Raw genomic sequence first — 19980 nt, 5'->3', positions numbered from 1 at the left:
ACGAATGCAAAAACCTAGCAGGAAGACCCTGTTTTCCTTTCCCTGGAAAATAATTTAACCAGCTTTAAACTGGTAAGATTGGCAGGAGCTGAAGGCGTCGAGGAACAACCTCTGCTGAGACATTTTAACACAAACCTGCGATGTTAGAAATGACAAAAATAATGACGATAGCATTGGCCATGCTCTGTTTACCTTTGAATGAATAACATCTTGTGATTTTGTGTAGAAGGATAAAATAAAATAACATAGTGAGAGGCTAATATCCCAATAGAGAAGATGTATAATTTCTCTTAAAATGACCATTACTGTCTTTCAATTGTAACTTACCACTAATTATCTGGATATGGTAAGACTTGGAATGGCTTACACAAAAAAGTCTTCTTTTAAAGAACTAACCATATAACATTTATAGTTGATAGCTGCTATCTTACTGTAATGTTCTCTTCTACATTTAACATTTAATATCCATTCCAATGTATAGTACAATACACTTTAAATGTATATCATCAAATGATCACCATTTTATTGCCCTTAATCTCTATTATATTTTCTAGTAAAAGTAATACATGGCACACAAATCCCATCTACACCTGAGAACAAAACAAAAATCACTGAGCTCAAATGAAACACAAGTCCAAAAATAATAATTCTTTATATTTCTGTCACTTATTTGAAATGAAAACGTAAGAAAGTATGGACACACTTTAAATTAACAAACCATGCCACATACATGTGTCAGTGTATGAGCAATCTTGGTATAAATTGTCATTTGGATATTTTTCATTAAGCAAATGATAACTTAATATCTAAAGAACATAAATGCTGTATAAATGTATAAACGTTGTTAAATACAACTTTCAAGGAACTATTCTATTCAGATAGCTAATGATTATAAAAATTTACAAATTCCCCGTACAGACCGGGCATGCCCAGTGTGGTCGCCGCCCCAGCTCTGGGAGCACCGGGGCCGAGCCGGCAGCCGGGCTTGGAACAGGCGAACCAAACCTCGATGGGCGAGCTCCTGGGCTGGAGCCCTCCATGATGAGAGATTTGGGGGTACTTTCTCTCTGTTATTAATTGTCGAGGCAGTGAAAAGATGGCTGACAGTGTCAAAACCTTTCTGCAGGACCTTGGCAGGGGAATCTAAGACTCCATCTGGGGCATCTATACCATCTCAAAGCTAGATGCCAGGATCCAGCAGAAGAGAGAGGAGCAACGCCGAAAAAGGGCAGGTAGTGTCTTGGCCCAGAGGAGTGCCCAGAGTGTGGAGTAGAAACAAGAGGGTGAGCCTCGTATTGTTAGTAGAATCTTACAGCGTTGTGCTCGGAACGGTGCAGTATTATCAGTCTCCTCTTGTTTTACCCAATGTTTCTTCCTGTGCTTCAATCAGTAATGGCCCGGATTATTGGTGATCCATCACTGCACAGGGATGTTTGGTCATGGCTGGCATTCTTCCTCACATCAGTTTTCATTGCTCTTCGGAGGCTCCGCCTGTTTGTGCTTAGCTAAGTGGTGAATGCCATTTGGTTCCAAGATACAGATGACCTGGAATTTGAAGTATCTGGGAGGAAACCTCATTCATTTCCCAGTGTCAGCAAAATAATTGCTGACATGCTCTTCAACCTTTGACTACCGGCACTTTTCCTTACTCGGGGGATGTTTGTGAGTCTCTTCCCCATCCATCTTGTGGGGCAGCTGGTTAGTCCGCTGCATGTGTCTGGTCTCTACTCACTGTACTGCTTTGAGTAGTACCATTGGTTCAATAAAGGAATTGAAACGCGCCAGCGATTGTCAAACATAGAAAGGAATCGGCCTTACTACTTTGTATTTGGCTTGCCCTTGGCTTTCCTCACGGCAGTGCGGTCCTCCTATAATATCAGTGGCTGCCTCTTCTCTATCCTGTTTCCTTCATTCATCGTCAGCGCCAATGAAGCAAAGACTGCTGGAAAAGCATCTTTTCCAGTTGTGCCTCTTCTCCTTGGTGGTCTTTTTAAGTAACAGACTTTTCCACAAGATAGTCTACCTGCAGTCAGCCCGGAACAGCTCATCCCCTTCAGAGAAGTTCCCTTCTCCACATCCTTCTCCTGCCAAACTGAAAGCTGGTGCAGGCCACTAAGTCCTGCTGTCCAAAGGGGATGAGTGGGTGGGATTGGGGGTAGGATTGCAGCTCTTTCTCTGTTTTCCGCCCCCTGCCACGGAAGGCAGAACCCACTGTCAAGAGCCCTCTCTGCATATTCCCTTCCCTTGGATGAATTGGAATTTTTGTCTCTGGTGCAGTAAGGCAGAATCTTCCCGACTTCATTATGTGGGGGTTTTGGTGTGTGTGTGTGTGTGTGTGTGTGTGTGTGTGTGTGTGTGTGTGTGTGTGTGTGTGTGTGTGTGTGTTTACCTCCACCCTAGCTCTGAAAGGACGGGAGTTTTCCAGCTGTTTCTAGCACTTGCCAGCTCTTGTACCTGGACTGACTGACTACATTTTTTTTTACATATCCCTGCATCACTTACCCTCGCACTTCTTCCTGCCTTCTAGCACCCCTGGATGAATGGGCTTTGTAATTTTAACTGTTGTATTTTGTGAAGTTGTTGCTACTGTTTTTCTGTGAAGCACATACATTGGATGTGGGAGGTAAAGGAGCATTCCAGTAGCTCCAGGTCACTCCTTCTATAGCCATCGCTGTCTCATTTTTTTGTAACTCACATTAGGTTTTGGTCTCTCTTGCTCTGCTGCAGAAAAGGAAAGAAGGGAAAAAGAAAAAGAACTTGAAGAAATGGGACAGATAGACCCCAGCTAAACTAGCTGAGTTTTGAGGAATTTGGTTTTTCTTTCTTCTCCTTGAAGGGGAAACTGCTTTTTTCACTGGTACAATTTAAGTTCCCCAAGTATGGGGCAGTACCAGTTCTGGAAAAGTGCCACCACATCACAGAATGCTCAAAGAATCTGAACTTCTTAACCCTGAAGATGAAATTCACTGTTGGCCACTGCCGAGACTCATGGGTGTTTTAAGGAATATTGGATGCTTCATATAGCAACTGAAGGGGTGAGCTTATTAAAACCATTCAACCTGTGATTAGTCATGTTTCATTTTAAGACTCTAAATATGGGATGTGAGGGCAGATGTAAAAAGAAACTTGTACAATTTTAAAATATCACAATTAAACGTGAGCTAGTTTCCCATTAAAAATTTACAGGTTGTATTTAATTCCATATCTTTATTTTTGACCTATTATTGAAAATTCTATCCAAACAATGAAAAGTAAATATATCTAACAGAAACATCAAAAGAACAAATTTGGAATCTACTGTTTTGTTAAATCAAGATAGGCATACTTCTTTGTAAAATGCAGAGAATATTAAATGCGTGACTAAACTGACCATAGTTGTTTAAAATAAAATACTGGTTTCAGATAAATAATGCTAATGGACAAATTTTGAAAATTTAATATCTGTTATGAAATTATTTTAACATTGTAGTAGGGTTGTTACTGTGCACTAAAAACAGAAAAAAAGATCAATGTATTAAGAAAAGAAACATTTATGAAACACCCATGAGAAAAACATACATTATTTTAAAAAGCCATATTCCTAGCCAGGATGCCACATGTTTGCAATCCTAGACCTCGGGACCCTGAAGCAGGAGGGTAATGAATTTTAGGCCAACCTGGGCTACATAGCAAGACCCTGTATCAAAGCAAACAAATAAGCAAGCAACAAAAAGTATGTATTTATAAGGCCCATGTTTTACAATGTTTTAGATGTACATTCTTCCCATCTCCATTAAAATTGAGTTTCCAACATTAAGAGAGATGCAAGATAATATTTAAAACATATGAATCCTCAGAAAGTCCATACATAACTAGGAGAAAAATTATTTACAGTATACAAGGTACACATGCACCCTGGCAAGAATGTTACTTGGGTGCTGTCCTAACATATTTTCCAGTATATTTGCTCTCTTCTAGAGGTAGGCATACAGCCCTGACAGTTGCAAAGCCAATAACATCCAAACTTCACAGGAGGCGAGACTTATCAAAATCACATGCCGAAATTCCTAAAGTTCATTTGTAATTCTCTTTGGTGCAAAGTACATTTGCATGACTAATTTAGTCTGCATATTTAAAAAGTGATATAAACATGCTTTAAATAAAATTACACTGAAAAAATATGCTCTCTACTTATAAAACACGAGAGCAGTCTACATTTAAAAACATATGCCTTCAAGGACAATCAATTTTTTTCCATATTTGGATATACAAATTCTGGAGATGGCCCGTATAGTCATCCTGTAACCTTCATTGAATCTGTAAGGAATTTTTCATCTTCCACCTCCTCAAAAAAAAAAACTCCAAACAAAATTCAGAAAAGAATTACTTCTTTTCAAGCCCTTCACAATGTGTCTTTGCCTGTTTCCCTCAGAAATTTTATATAAAAGCATCTGTATAAATCAAACATTCTCTTTGTCCACAAAAGATGAAAAGAACAGGTGTAATGTGGGAACATTGCCAGTGGCAGCCAGGATTTCCAATCCCAGGTAAGGACTTCTGGGAAATTCCCTTCCCTTGGGTGTGGTGGGTGGGTCCTGTGAAATGGTTGGGAATCATTCCCTGGGTTACTGTTACTTCCTGCTGCACAGTAGATGGGAATAAGTTTCATTACATGACTTCCTCCTACAGACCCCAGAGAAGGGATTTCCCATGCTATAGTAAAGACAGTTGGTAGAGGATCTACTGTGGTCTTTCCCAGGTGAGGACAGCCATCAAAAGGATGGAGATATCATCCTTAGAATTTAAAATCAGCTGGGCATTGGTGGCACACGCCCAGCACTCCAGAGGCAGAGGCAGGTGGATCTTTGTGAGTTCGAGTCCAGCCTGGTCTATAGAGTGAGTTCCAGGACAGCATCCAAAACAATACAGAGAAATCCAGTCTCAGAAAGTTTTTTAAATCAAATTATGCCAATATCAACACAAACATGACCAGAGATGTCAGAATCTGGGTACACCTTTATTTCAGCCTGGGAGACCCGAGCAGAAGAATCAGCTGTGAACACTACCTGGTGTCCTGCCCCCATGAAAACTATGCTATATATACTTGTGTTTTTTTTGCAAGTGGATACAATTTTAATAATTTGTTATATAAAATAGAAAGTTCGCACCATTAGGAATATACTAACACTGTTTTGCTAAAAACACTGTCCTAAGAGAGCTTTTACATTTTGAAAGCCATTTTGATTTTTCTAGAATCTCAAGGTTTTTGCCACTAACACATAAATTTATATCAGACAGTTTGCTTTTTATTGTGTGAACCATTATATTTATTGCAGTTTCCATTTTCTCTGAGTTGTGAATAAACTAGATATGGACATAAATGTGTGGTTTATGTAATGCATTATATATTTTTTTATCTTCCAGTTTAAATTTAGATAAGAAACAAGGTTGCTTCAGGGGAGGGAAATGCATTATATTTTTATAGAGGCATGCATTCTAGTCTCCAAAAATTCCCCATAACAACACAGCCAGCAGCTGGGAAATCACAGTCAGTCTCAACATCACCTATCACAATTGCCTCCAAATGCTACCCCCATGCAAGGACCTCCCAAGGCCATAAATTACTGCAGGAGCAGAGAGAACATGGGATTCCAGAGCCTTCCTGGCAGAGAAACACCACTTTAGAAAGCAGATGAAACTCTCGGCAGCTTTGCTGAACCAATCTCCCAATGATTGCAAGGGACTTTGGGGTAGGATACAGATCCATGAGCCTCCAAGTTATCGCATCTTTATCACTTCTGGAAGTTTAAAAAGCTTGTCCAAGAAAGGGATATATAGAGTCATGGAGAAAGTAGTATTAATATTCAGATTAAAAGATCAGGAATACGATTCATGGGAATATACATACATAGCCACAAGTTGGACATTCACAAAACCGCAATGGTGAATCCTACATTGTGAAGGTAGACATGGATTTTGAGTCCTACTGCCCTTATTAAAGTTCAGCAAAACTAACTATATACAAAATGAGTAATAGAAAAAGGTTCTAGCTGAATCCAGTTCAGGGCTACAAGAAAATAAAACAAGAAATGCAGTACTATTACTACAGACAATGGGAGGTAGTCAAAAGACAGCAGAAAATTTATAGAAATATAACTTAGTATTTACATAGAAGCTGAAATTAGAAAAATATAGAATACAAGAGATGGCCAGTTCAGACTCTGTATCCTCCATTACTAAGAGTATTCACTGGGGTCATCTTCATAGATTCCAGAAGTTTCTAGTTAACTAGGTTTCCACACCACCCCTTCAAATGCCCCCGAGTTCCAGCATCTCTCCCCACCCTCTCTCCTCCCATCCCATCACCCTTAACCTGATACCTTCTCCTCCCATCCCCACCTGCCTCCAGTCCACCGGAAATATCTATTTTCCCTTCCCAAGGAGACCCATACACTACCTCCTAGATCCCTCCTCTTTACCTAACCTCTCTGGATCTGTGAATTCTAACTTGGTGTCATTTAGCTAATAGCTAATATCCACTTATCAATGATTAAACAACATATTTATTTTCTGGGTCTTGGTTATCTCACTCAGGATATTTTTTCTAGTTCAATCCATTTACCTGTGAATTTCATGATTTCACTTTTTTTAAAGTGCCTCCATTGTGCAAATGTACCATGTTTTGTTTATTCATTCTTCAGGGAAGGAACATCTAGATTGTTCCCAGTTTCTGGATATTATGAATAAAGCTGCATTGAACATGAAAAAAAGAAAAGAAAAGTGTAGAATAAAAGAACAATATGGGCAGGGCAGTGGAGAGATGGTGGCAGGCCTTTCATCCCAGCACTCAGGAGACAGAGGCCTGGTCTACAGAGTGAGTTCCAGAACAGCCAGGACAAACAAATAAAAAACAAACAAAGAAAACAATGTGGACCAAAATTATAAATTCATCAAGACACATCATGACAGAATACAGAAAGATGCAGAAAGAGAAAGAAAAAATATTTTTAAATAAATAAGATAAAAATAAATGAAGAGAATAAACAAGGAGGAAATATTAAACTTTCCAAGAAAGAGGATAAGAAAAACGATTAGAGTGTTAGTTACCAGAAATATTCCATTTGTAAAAAATAGAGAACAGACAGTAATGTAAATTTTTAGGATGCAGTTATTTTATTTTATGTGTATACATGTTTTGTCTGCATATGTGTCTTGGATTCCCTGGAACTAGAGATGCTTGTTAATCACCATGAGTATAGAATTAAGCCCAGGTCCTCTGGAAGAACAGCCAGTGATCATAATCAGTAATCAGTAAGCTACCTCTTCCGTCCCATATAATTTGATGTTTACATTTTTGTACTTCTTGTACTTATATATTTTACTAATTAGAAGTTAAAATAATAGAAGCAAAAGACAAGGAAAGAGATCAACGTTCAAGAGCAGGCTGGCTTCAGTCATGTTCCAGAAGGCCAATGTTCACATTCATACTACAGTGAGATGCACTGCTTTTGCCTATCTCTAACTTGCTGCCTGTCTACTGTGTGAACAGCAGCCCTATGAAGCATTAAACACTACAGTGTTTAAACCCCCATCATTCTTTGCAGCTCACTCTCCCTTTTTTGTTCCTACCTCCCTATTCCCCCCATTTATCTTTGTAGACTTTCATCCTTTATTAGATTTCCAACTCTGAGGTACCTGGGCATTGCATTTAGGCTGGTTATTCAAACTCTCCTAGGCATGCATATCAAATCTTCATACTAGAAGATTATGATATGCATGCAAATATACATACACACTGGAGGAGGTGGGGGATAAATAATGAAGTATACTTCCAGCTTGTGTCCGAATTCTGAAAAATAGTCCTTAGTATAAGACATTCAAGATGTATTGGTTGAACACACTTGCTTCTTCCCTATCTTCCTTACCTCTAAGACGGCAGTTTTATCCTCCTATTGGGTAAAAGTTACGTTCTGTGTCTGGTAAAATAATAAAAGTAATTTCTGCACTTCTGTACCTCTCCATACCTTTTCCCTTACCTCTTTCATTGCATGAACTGTATTGCCACCATTAAATACAAATTAATACTCCATTATTAAGCCACATTTGACTTTCCGTAACCTAAACTCTTCTCCCAGCAGTATTGATTGGTGAGATTTGCCTGTCAATTTAATCATGATCTCTCTTTCTCCTGTATGAGTATGAATCTATACCAAACTAATTATACCAAATCTCTACTCACTCTGTTTCCATGGATATTCCTGAGACAGTCTATAAGTGAGAAATGAAGGAAAACTCAAGATGGGTAGTAGAGAATCAGGAACAACCATCACTTTTCCCTAGGGAATTGAATGATTACATCTTTGTTAATGACTCCATCTTGCCCTGAACTCAATTTTTCATTACTGTAAATGAGAATAAAGATAGAGCTAAGAAATTCTGAGCATTTATGTGACGGTCTCAAAAATAATCTACCATTTGAATAGTTGAGTGTTTCTATGTTAAAGGCTGCATATCTCCATGATTAACAAGAAATTCACTGGAACTGCTTCTAATTCCTGTTCATTTGCAACATCTGAATAAAAATGCTAAGTTGTACCCAGTCTGTTGGTGAACACTTTCTCACTTCAGCTCCACACATCCTTCTCCACTGTGGTAGCAATGTTGTTCTCTCTCTCTGATCTCCCAGGATGCTTCTGATAGGCTCCTCAAATGCCTCTCTGCCCTTCATCTTTTCCTGCTTGAATTGTTCCAACTGATGCCATGTCACATGAGTAGTCTGCTTAAAATTCCATCTTCTCCACTTCTGACTTCAGAAACTCTCAAGTGCCACAGTGTGGCATTGAGGTCATTCATCAGCTTTCCCTGCCATTATTTCCTACTATTCTCCATGTCACAAACTCAAATATTTGCAAACACATCACATAATGACTCGCTGTGAGCCTTTTCATTAAAGTATTTTCCTTGACTATGATAATTGGTAGCTTTTCATTTATTCAGATAGTGTTCTGGGATTCCATACGGTGCTTTGGGAATAGATCCTAACTACTCTGATTATCATGGGGTTACAGATTCCTCTTATGAGATGTAGTTTTCATAGTGAACTGCATGACACCAGATATTCAATGCTATACATATTCAGCTTAATTACACAATGCTTCTGCTTTGATAACACAACTGTAATTTGTATTGCAACAACTTTTTCATGGTGAATAAAACAAGGGGGAAAACTTTTACAAAAACTATTTGGATGCAACGAATTATATATGTGAGCAGATCCTGAGCCGCGACTGAAAAGTTGAAAACAGTGACAGCGTGACTTTAAGTTCAGCTATAGCATGAATTAATAATCCTTAGCCTGTAGTCAAGTGGAAAGGATGGGAAGCAGAGTGATGACTTCAAGAAGAGTCTTCTTGAGTGATCAGAGGGTATTTCACAGATTTGCTAAGACGACAAGCAAAGGGGAGTGTTTGACCGAAGAAATACTGTGTGCAGTGTTTTTCTTCCAGAATAAAAATAAGCCTTGTGGATGAGATGACTTATTTGCCACACCAGCCTGATCAGTGGATCTCAATTCCTAGAACCGTCATAGTGGAGAAGGAGAGAAAAATATGACTAAAAGTGAACTGAGCTGGTGACCCTTGAGATGGGTGATGCCTAGAAGGTAAACAAATATGTATCCATGCTGGAGCCTCTTCAGGGAAGACATGTGTGACTGAATGGAGCAGAAATGATATTCAAAGAAAGATTTTGTAAAACATGAACATATGTGATACATAAACCTCATTCATGTCTTGATATCCTAAGAAATATAGCTATGCTTTTGCCAAAGTCCTCTGCACTTAGAGCTACATTTCAGATGACCTGTTGAAAACAAAGAAACATACTATTTTGAAAGAAAAGGCAACTTCAAACAAGTTAGAATGGATGGGAATGAAACCATATTTGCACTAAGAAAAGAATTAGACACAGAGACCCCCCCAATAGCCTAGGTTTTGGAAATAAGACTGTAGAATTTTCTCTCCTAAGTGAAACACATATACCACACATCTTCCTCCCAATGTCCCGAAATCATTGCAGGAGACAGAAAGATTGTAAGAGCCAGAGGCTGTGGATGACCACCAAGAAAAGAGTCTTTGGAAACAGCAGGGCATCTGCACATATTGATTCATGGTGACTATGATAGCATTGTGGCCGTGACAACCTTTACAAGACCTGTGCAAGCCCAAGACACACCAAGTCCCAGCATGGAGAGGGGAAGTGGGTTTGGAATCACATCCCTCGCCTTGGAGCTATCTGCTAGGAAATGCAGAGTCCAATTAATCTAAGTGACACACATCCAAGAGTTTTAGATCAACACAAGCTGGTCTTGATGGATTTTGTTTTGTTCTGCATTTATTGTTTTTGCTGTTGTTTTAATGACACAAAATTAGGTAGATGAGGATAATGAAGAGTTGTAGGGGTGAGCATGATCAAAGTACATTGTGTGGAATTCTCAAAGAACTAATAAATTTAGTACAATCTAAAAGAACAGAAAGAAAATAGAGCCAACAAAGCATCTTAAAATACTGAAAGGTTAAGGGAACAGTCCTAATCCAGAATCTTCTGCTCAGAGAAAGTAAAGGATCAACAAAGGTGTCATTTAATACATGAAAACAGACAGACTACGTCACTAGCAGATATATACTAAAAATGTATGCATTCTGGCTGTGCATATGTCTCCTTGTAATCTGATTATAGAATTTCTGCTGTGCAATTATGTAATCTGTCCTTGAAGTAATCTGATTCGCCATCCCTGTGTCCCTTCTCTAAATGTTTCAAGCAGTTCATTGAGATATGTTTGTATGTTATACTTACATTTAGTATACAACTGAGGGTGACAAGCTAATATATAAAGCATGCTAATTAAAAATTCTCTCTGCAAGGATAGTTAACAACTAATGTACCTCAATCTGGGGAGGTCTCTAGAGACAGTTACTAAGCACTTTAATGTTGCTAATTGTGTTTGCACCTGGGTATTAACTAGTGCAAGTACTCTCTGAAAGAAATCTTAGTATAAATGAATGGTATTTCTTTTTTCTTTTTCTTTTTTTTTTTGAGACAGGGTTTCTCTGTATTGTTTTGGAGGCTGTCCTGGATCTAGCTCTTGTAGACCAGGCTGGCCTCAAACTCACGGAAATCCACCTGCTTCTGCCTCCTGAGTGCTGGGATTATAGGTGAGCGCCTCCAACGCTGGGCATGAATGGTATTTCTTATTATATGGTTATAGGATACATTGTATACTCACTGCTGCATTTTCACAAATGGAATGTAAGTATCAGATTCTCTCTCTCTCTCCCTCTCCCTCTCCCTCTCCCTCTCCCTCCCTCCCTCCCTCCCTCTCTCTCTCTCTCTCTATATATATATATGCAATGATAAAATCAAGGAATATGTATATTCAGTTATGCCTTCACATCTAAATGAAAGGCAGCAATTCCAGAAATCAGAACATTGTTTTGCACACTGCGGAATGAAATTGTGATATCACATGTGACAAATATGTCCAAGATAAAGGAGAGTCAAGGGTTCACTCAGCTTGCAGGAACCGGTTATGGTGATTAACCTTTTCACCTCCTGTTGGCAAACATTATCTTGTTAAAAGTGGCTGTGGGGTTTGCAGTCATTGCTATGTGGTACCATATTGCCTCATGTATGTTAGGTGAAGAGATGTATGGTTTTCTCACACTGAGATTTATCTTTCGTTACTTTGAAATCTTTCCCTCTGTTGTGTTCTCACATCATCTGGCTAGGAAGAATACAATTTTAAAACCAAATAGCTTTACATTCTTCTATAAAGTACAGCATGCAACATTTTATATACATAAATTGTATCTATCTTTGTTCACAAGTACAGTGTTTGTTAATCTGTTTCATACATACATATAAAATGTATATAAGACAAAGTATTTTAATGTTACAAATCTGTTTCAAGCAGACAAATTAAGGTAACAAAATTGCTTGCTGAGTAAATACACATGAAGTTAATTAGTTAATTAGTTCACAGACTGAGAGCTGACAAGGGTTTTAAAGACACTGGGAGACCATTCCTCCGCCTCAAGCACATTAAATAAATACAACTCAAATGGTTTTGTTTTGTTTTGTTTTTGAGGGAGACAGCACAATCTGTCTTTTATAACATACTTCTTACCTCTGAATGGTACCCAACTCTGATGAAGGCACAAAGTGGATCGAAGGCGCCAGTAGCACAGGTCAGAAGGTGTGTCCTGTTGTAGTGATGCAAAACCCGAACGTAATTGGCACAGTCATTCTAAAGCAGAAGCACAAAGGACAAGTGTGGTTTAGAATGAAACAGATGTTACCATGCCTTTGATCTTTGTGGTCCCTAAACCTTGGAAGGGAGTCTGAATTGGGAGGGAAAGGAAAAGAGACTGGAATAAAGATGAGAAACTGGAAGAAAGGAGCTAGAGTGAGGGACACACCTTTTAATGAGCAGTGAAATGTGAGCTACTTTACAAGTGTTGCCGTTCTGTAAATCATTTTTGCAGTATTCTATCACAGTCGAGGATATAAAACCAATGTTTACAAATGTATTCAATCATAATGACTTGCATTCAATACCCTCCCCACGTATTTAAAGAATTCCCATTGCTGCTATTTTTAAGACCATTATAAACAAGGAACCAGCATAAAATTAGAAATCCAGCAATTACAGAACAGTCTTAATTCTTAAGAAAATATAGCATGTGGACAGTAGGGAATTATAGAAATATTTAATAGTTTGAAAGTTCCTAACTGGCAAAAGTAATTCTGACAAAGATTACATCACAATACCTAAATGCCCTAATAAAGTAAGCATTAAAATATAGTTTCTAATATTTATTTAAAGAAAATATGCCCTCAGATGTAGAAGTCTTCAATGGTACCACAGAGTTTTGATAGACAAAATAATGCTCATAAACTCAAAATCATAAATTCACATGTATGTAATTTGGGGAATATTTAAATATATATGTGACACTAACCGCTAGAAACATGTACGCAAAACATCCATACACACAATATAACAACACATCAATTTTTAAATTCATGCTACAGTAACAATGGTATCCTATTATCTTTTAACTCTACATTAAGATTAGTCTTATAGAGTAATGCATTTATTGTATGCCTTCTTTCTTTTTGAAACATTTCATCTATGTCTTTGAAAATAAATAAAACTTTAGTGATTCAATACTTTATAGGCAACCCAGAATAAAATCTATGATTTGTTTAATCTACAATGAATAGTACTTACTGTGTCTTTTCCTTTCATTATGCATTCTTCGACTTTCGATGGTGGACTAGGCCAGTGTATCTGAAATTGAAGATAAGGCATTGTTATGGCAACTGTGTATAGAAGTAAAACTCACTAAAAACCATTTTGTTTTCTTCTTCAATCCAGTCTATTATTTGCAATCCATTTTGTTCTACTTTCTGAGAAGATAAGTAAACCTTATCTTCTTTGGATAATTGTATTGTAGTGACCAGCCCCCCTCCCATTTCAGCAGTCGTGACAGGTCAACATGTGCTTGCAGGACCTTGCTGCTCTTGTCCTGATCACTAGGAGGTCAGATGCCCTCCTCGTGGTAAGGAACCAATCAGAAGCTAGCTGGCAGGGCTGTGCTTCATGACTCTGAGTATGCTTTAAGGACAGTGCATAACAGTGATGTGCAGAGCACAGCAACTGCCCTGGGAGGGCCTATGGGCCATAACAACCATTTGACCAATCAACACAGGGCAAGTCATCCTGGAAGCGCACCAATCCTGAAGCTATTTCATACCCCTAGACACTCCCCTTATGCTGCCTTTTAAGTTCCCTGCCTCCAGGTAGCTCAGGGTCTTTCTACAGCCATCCACCATGGTGGATGGATGAAGGGCCCGAGCTAATGGGTTTAGCTCATTAAGTAACTTCAATAAAAGACTCTGCTTTTGCATTGAAATGGGCTTCTTGGTGATTTGGGGGTTCAGAATTTGTGCACAACAGAGTGATTAAGAAACTTCTCTGTAAACTCTCACTTGATGCTGTCTTTTTGGGAATCCCTCGTCTTCCTGGTGGTTCTGTTCAGCTTTCACCTGCAGAACCAGCCACTCTGGCACCTACTCTATTCCATATTTCACCTGCTGGAATCTCTGATTTCCAATTTGTTGGTGAACAAGACTACTCATGGTGTCAAGACAAGCCTCTCCTCGAATTCTTTGAGTTCCTCTTATTTTTACCACCAAGCACAGAAAATCAGTGTTCTGGACTCTTAGTAATGTTTGGGCCAAAGGAGAGTATGAAAGTATGGTAAATGCATCACTCAGCAACACGTCACAGACACGCTGCAGCTTTGGACGGCTACACGGCGAGTTTGCAACCAGTCCTGGAAGCCTTGTCTCAGTGCTGCCTTACACAACAAAGAGAGGAATGGGTGGGGCCACTAGGCAGAGAGAATAAATAGAAGGTAAAAAAGGACACCAGGAGCCAACCACCCAGCCACACCGTCAGACATGGAATAAGGATTAAAGCAAGCAATAGAATAGGGAAAGGTGAAAGCCCAGAGACAAAAGGTAGATGGAATAACTGAAATTAAGAAAAACTGGCTAGAAGTAAGCCAAGCTAAGGCCTGGCATTCATAAGAAATGTGTGTGTTTATTGGGAAGCTGGCTGACAGGCCCCCAAAGAGCAAAGGGTGAAAATAAAAACCAGTTATAATTTATGACCTGAGTCAAGATATTGCATAAAAGTGTCAAGGGTATGTGTCCGGGAAGTGAAGCCACAGCTGATGGTGTGTGTCCTGGAAGTGAAGCCACAGCTGATGCCGTGTGTCCTGGAAGTGAAGCCACAGCTGATGCTGTGTGCCCTGGAAGTGAAGCTGCAGTATTTATGATCTTTACCTGATCTAGCATTTACATTTGAAAGAAAGCTCATTTCCCTGAGAGATTTTCTACAATCATTTGTAAAACCTTTTCTACCAAGTTGAGAATTATGACCTTACTCTGAATTTATAACTTATTTAAATTCATTTCTGAAAGTAGACTTCATATGCATATATGCATATATACGATATATATTAAACAAAATAAAACTCATTTCAGATGTCTATAATTTCATGACTTCATTTATTGATATAAAGAAATTAGAATACAGATAATCAACAACTTAGAATAATTCCTTCTATCCTTAACATACATATTAGATATGAAATCTCCAAAATGTTACCATCCTTCTTTTTCACTTTATATTCATTATAAAAAGACGATTTTTTAAATTGTGTTCTGAGAACACAGTACCACGTGAATAATTCTCTTATTGTTTCATAGTGATTATTTCCAAACACACTGTTTTGGTGGCGAATCTCAAAGCATTTCTACTTATCTTCTGATGCCATTTATTCCAGACTATCTTTCCAAATAGCTAGGGAAGGCACATATTCAAATTTATGTAAGGGTAAAAGGGAAATTTGTTCAATGATCAGGGAAATGAAGAGTAGGTCTCTCTGGCCAGAGGTAAGACATTTTTGCTGACAGTCTCTCCTGCCGCCTAATGACGAAAGGTTTTCTGAGCTTGAGGTTCCTCAAGTGTAAAACATTCACCATTCACCGTCTAGCAGTGTCTGCTGAGGCTTCTATCCATCCCCGCTGCAGAACCTGACCTGGGACTCTTGCTGCCTGCTGCTTAAGTAACAAGACTCCTTTGTCTCTGGCCCAGGAGGGTAATGCTTTCTGATACGAGTCTCAGAAACCATACCAACAAACTTGCCTTGAATATAATCGAAAACCTCAGGCCCTTCACAATATGGATCAAATAAAAAAGAGTGTACTATGTGGTAATGGTGATAATAAATACCCTTTCTAGAATTTTCAGAATATGTATTGGTCCTAGAACAAACCTAAGGAGGGCAATTAACCTGAAGATGACAAATCTAATCTTGCAAGCATGTTTTGCAACGTGATTCTCAACAAAGCCTTTCCAGATATCTATCTTTTTCTACTTTGATCCCCTATGGCGTTCTTGTTTGTACAAATACTACAATGATTTATATATGTAATTTTAGCTCTCTTATTAGAATACGAGGAAGTAAGCCTGTTAATGTCAGTTGAACCCATGATTTAGACGGTCTATTTATTCAGTGTCTGATGATTGGCACCTTTATCACATTCTTTATAAAGACAGTCCACCTAGAGATCTCATTGTGAACTCTAAGAGATACAGTTCACAGGCATGAAAATGCCCCCAAAAAGGTCAAATGAAAAGTAAAAATTTCCAGTTTTATCAGGGTAGAAATACTATAGCATACTGACAATGGACTAAGTGTTCAAAAACTAGTAGGGCCAGTGTAATCAGACAAAAAGAAACTGATCAAGCCATTCTGATTGGAAAGAGGTTGATGAAATTGGTCTATAAACTCTACAGTAAAGTCCAATCTATGGAGAAATTTTCCTCAAAGCTCTGTTGTTCTAGTTTTGTTAGGAGGGTTTTAATAGTTTAACATGCTCAAGACTTTAGCCAAAAGTTAACTGGGTGTCAAAATAAGACAAAATGACTTCCATAAAAATATAAAGTTACATGTTTAAAGTAATCATGTGTAAATGCTCTGCCAAAGTAGTATGGAAAATAATTTTCTTCATTTGTTTTGGCAGTCAGGATGTCTTTTGGTTTTGTTCCACAGTTTAGCATCCAAAGGAGCCATAAAAGTAAGTTATTTGTTCTGCACAAACATTTTTAAAGGCAGTTAAACAACAGGGTGTACTGTTGCTTCCAAACTTTCTGTACTCAAAAAGGTACAAAAAGCAAAAGGTTAAATACACATCATTTTATCACAATCCTTCTTCTGTATAATTCAGTCACCCCACTGCACATCAACAGCCATTTACTGCTCTTTCACATTCAAAAGAGAAAAGTAAGGCAAAATATAAATTAAATTATTAAGTCGCTTTTTCTGGGCTCCCTGTTGAGATTAATAATTATACCACTATTAAGGGTTTCACAGCTTGCTGTTTTACCACATTCAGACTTTGTGGGCCAGAAACAAATTAACAAGGATAGGATAACTTAACTGTTAAAAATTTCCTTTCTACTTAAAAATAAATTCAGCTAGCACACATTATCTCCACAGATTATAAACACATGACTATGACCCTATTGTAACTTCACTTAGTGCTATCTTCAAATTTCCAGTATTCTAAGGATAAATGCTTTATAATTTGATTATACATTCTATATTTTGTATCTATGTACAATAGGAACCATTAGTATAAACTCAAATTATGCATGCCATAAATATCATTAAAAGCAAGAAAATATATGTGACTATAACACATTAAAATCATCCTAATGGCTTATAAATGACAGTCCTCAACCTCACACACATTATCACTCCTAGGGTTTATGCCTTTGCACCTAATTATAATGACTGTCATTATCCAAGCTGTTTATAAGCTAGAATTATGATCTTTTAGACTCTAGACAAAAGTTAATACTTGAAAAGCTTATTCTCCAAAGTGTGTGGACTCAAACAGAACCTGCGCATTATACAAACATCAATGACCTGATAAATGCCCCCCTTTATGTACAAAACTTTCTCAATTGCCATCATTAATGTGAATTGCCCTCTATAATTCACATGCAAATTATATTTTAACATTTCCCTTTTGCTGAATCAAAAACTAAATTCTAAACTACAATATTCATTTTGACCTTGAACAAATGAGAAAATCCTGGGTAGTGTTTCTAAATAGGATTTTCTAATGGCAGTCATATCTACAGAAATGCAAAAATGTGATGTAATTTTAAGCTCAAAATCAGCAAAATAAGCTTAAATTTAGAAACTTGGAGAGCAAAATGTTACCAAAGTCTAAAGGTTTATTGCTAAACACTGGTTAAATTATGACCTTCATAAAATACAGTTCATATAAAGAAACTATCTGTTTCTGATTTTTCATAGGAAAGAAAAACAAATTTTATGCTTTAAACAAAAATTGATGTTATCCAGAGGGTAAGTTTGCTTTGCAGGAATTCACAGAAATTGTCTTCCAGACTCAGACTCCAATAGGAGGTAAAGGCAGAACACAGATAACCTGTAACCCGGGGTTGGATGCCGGAGCCTCCTGGAGCTGTCAGCCCTGTGGTCAGTAAGGAAAGGTAGTGACCTTCCTTTAAATTCCTTCCACTGTCATTTCTCACACACTGCTATGCTAAACGGCAGATCTGCAAGGCAAGCAAGAACCAAAGGAAGCTACCTCCTTACAAAAGATGCAGGCAGGAGGCCTGGAACCTGAAAACCAGTAGAGAAGGGCTCTGTGGCAAGAGCACAGGCTTCCAGGATGTGATGGTTTCGGGTTATAACCACTACTTACTAGCTTCCGATCTCTGGTCTCTTCTTCCTTCCATGTACTCAGTATGCTGCTGCAGAAGTAAACACAACCGAACTCGTCCAATTCTAACTATGCTTCCCCCTTGTTCGGAATGTGCCAGTCACATTAACGTTGACTATAAGACTGTGTTCCACAGCAGACAACCAATTGCCATGGTGAGCCGGTCTCAGCCACATGCCCATCTTTTCTGCTCGCTTTGAGCCTTGTCTCGCCTGAACCTCTCATCCCTGCGTTCATACCTCCGTCTTACTTAGAAACGATGGCACAAGGGAATCAGCTCCTTAAATCCTAATGATGACAAGTACATAGATAGTAATAATTGTTTGAGACACTGTCTTAAACATGTGCTACCTCATCTGAACTCCTCAGAAAGTACAAGAGAATGGTACTATGGTTAGTCTGTCTATGAATGAAAAATATAGATAAAGAATAAATAGGACCACATCAATAATCTAATAAGTGGTAGACTTAAGATGAGGGTCCAGGCTGTCTAGCTATTCAATCTCTGGATTTGTATTCTGCTGTCTAACATATTAAGAGTTTTCTATGAACTACTCAAATAAGCCTTAAAATTTTTAACAACTGATTTGAAGTTCAGTGGATTAATGTGTTAGTGAATGTGCTAGTGAAATACAAAATGTCCATCTTTTGAGTATGAATCTACTAGTCACTATCTTCCCTGGTTGCAGCTTGATATTCCCAGAGGAATAAATGCATTGTACATGAAGAATATAGAGAGAGGTTATATTTTTTAGATAATCTAAATCAGAATTTATAACTAAATCATGAATTATAATTTAAAAGTGACTGACAGGAAATATGATAAGAACTGTTCCAACATCATACATGAAGAGCGATGAATTCCTGCACATGGGAACAAATACAGGTGAAAGCTTCATTATAAACAACATCTAGCAAGAAGGTCAGTGATGGGTACTGAAATGCAAGTAAATGAAATGTCTCCCCATTTTCATCTTTCTATCAATGTTGTATCTTGATATTGTTAGTTCTGGATAAGAAATCTCAAGATTATGCAAAGCATTTCACTCCAAAAATGCTTTCCTCTAATTTAGCCAAATCTTTTCTTGGAGTCTAAGATTTAAGAGTTAAAAAAAATAGGATGGTTGCTTGCTTCTTAAATTTTTCATAAAATGTCACTGACAAGGTGATGAGATCAGAGTTGAAATCTAAAAATCTGATGTCATTTGGGGGTGTTTTATATACCTTTAGAGAGGGGAACAAAAAGGTATAAAGAAGGATAGAAAATAACCAATTTTAAAGAAAGACCAGCAAAGAAGGGTTCATATCACATAAAGAACAAGTGTCATCTTACAAGAGAAAACTGGGAGTCTCTGGCAAACAAGGCAGGAGAGACAGAAAGAGATGGTAGGCTGGCCTCTGACAAGGAGTTTGATGCCCTCAATGTGCTAAATGAAGATTAGTAGTCACTCATCTTCCCTGAGAGACCATCTAGGCTAATCCATCATGACACATCCCTGTTGACTGCTGACTCTAACCACCAAAGGCAGCACTGACCCTAACCCGGGGTCAATAATCAATACTTAGAATCACATCTCATAGGGCTCTGTGCAGCCTTTAATTTGACCT

At 38.1% G+C, this 19980-nt stretch overlaps 1 long non-coding RNA gene and 1 pseudogene across 1 annotated transcript; one reads left to right on the top strand and one right to left on the bottom strand.

The window, feature by feature from the left end:
- Positions 1-1068: 1068 nt before the first annotated feature.
- LOC121136144 lies at positions 1069-2116 on the top strand (annotated as a pseudogene).
- Positions 2117-2509: 393 nt separating this feature from the next.
- On the bottom strand, positions 2510-18628 carry LOC121136143. The gene is made up of 4 exons (XR_005873267.1): positions 18355-18628; positions 13271-13330; positions 12164-12283; positions 2510-2721 (listed from the first exon to the last, which is right to left on the bottom strand). It is a non-coding gene; the product is annotated as an uncharacterized LOC121136143 (long non-coding RNA).
- Between the last annotated feature and the right edge of the window lie 1352 nt (positions 18629-19980).

Source organism: Mesocricetus auratus, unplaced genomic scaffold (genome assembly GCF_017639785.1).
Source record: "Mesocricetus auratus isolate SY011 unplaced genomic scaffold, BCM_Maur_2.0 Super-Scaffold_100051, whole genome shotgun sequence".
Classification (NCBI taxonomy): Eukaryota; Metazoa; Chordata; class Mammalia; order Rodentia; family Cricetidae; genus Mesocricetus; species Mesocricetus auratus.
This window is presented reverse-complemented; position numbering and strand designations above follow the sequence as displayed.